This window comes from Nematolebias whitei, chromosome 1, assembly GCF_014905685.2.
Source record: "Nematolebias whitei isolate Nwh7 chromosome 1, NemWhi1, whole genome shotgun sequence".
NCBI classification, from domain to species: domain Eukaryota; kingdom Metazoa; phylum Chordata; class Actinopteri; order Cyprinodontiformes; family Rivulidae; genus Nematolebias; species Nematolebias whitei.
Genome location: NC_056498.1, coordinates 38795797 through 38796975, shown reverse-complemented (window position 1 = coordinate 38796975; position 1179 = coordinate 38795797).

Genomic DNA, 1179 nt, shown 5'->3' with positions numbered 1-1179 from the left:
TGATTCACCTTTATCCCAACAAACTATAAAACATATGTTGACCTAAACAGCTAACAAAAAGTATTGGGGAATATAGTATTTTTACTATGTATCTAATAGAAAAAGAAACGTGTTACATGTGTTGTATATTACAGCTACAGCAGCTTAAAATGATAACTAAAGTAATAATAATTTTAAAAAACAGTTAAAAGAATCCAGTATTGTGTTTTCCTATCTCACCTTTTACAGGTAACGTGCTTTGAAGGTTAAATCTATGACGCGTTAACTGTAGTTTGCAGTAGTTTAAATATATATTGGGAGACTAATCATGTTCACAGAATGTCTCTGTTGTTTCGACATAAATTACCGTAAACAGGTTTAAAATGATTAATTTATCATAAAAAACACAAGTTACAAAACGGTACTGTCTTTTACTTTGTCACATTTTTTCAACGGTTAAATTCAGTCAACCACAGTTGCTGGTAATTTACGGTTATATTTTTTGTCTTTCAGACAGCGGTGATGTTAGTTTGAAGGTTGCGGCCCTGATTAGTCTGCTCCCTCCGATGAGCTCGGTCTCGAGAAGGGAGCTATTACGTTTATTGGCAATCGGAGTTACCATGACGATGTATTTTGCTAGAAGAGACGCCATATTTCCCCATAGGAAATGAACAGGACACTCCTCACACTAACTGCTGCTGTCAAGTCACAGGACAGAGTGGAGATGTCCCTGAAGAAAACAGAAATTCACTGTTGGATTTGTTTGAACTCACAGAAAGTAATCATCAGATAAATGTCTAGAACTGATTAGCGTATGGAGCCATTTTGATTCAGCTGCCACAGCTACCTCAGCAAACACAAAATAGACTATAACGCAATCATTCGTTGAGATTTTGAGCTGAACTCAAGTATGGTTGTAGCTGAAAGCGAGTTGTTATACATTCCTAATGCAAAAATATCCAAGATGGCTGCCTTAGCTAAAAGAGAAAAAATATGACAACTCGGCTATTTTTAAAGAGCTGAAATTTAGCGTATTGGTAGCTGACAATGATCCCTAATAGACTCTGACTGAAAATCAAAAATCCAAGATGGCCGCCTAAGAAAACAAAGAAAAACACTATAAATCGGTCAGTTTTAGTGATATTAAAGTACAAAGTATATGTTTCCCACTACCTTCACATAGCATAGCGGGAGGCAGAG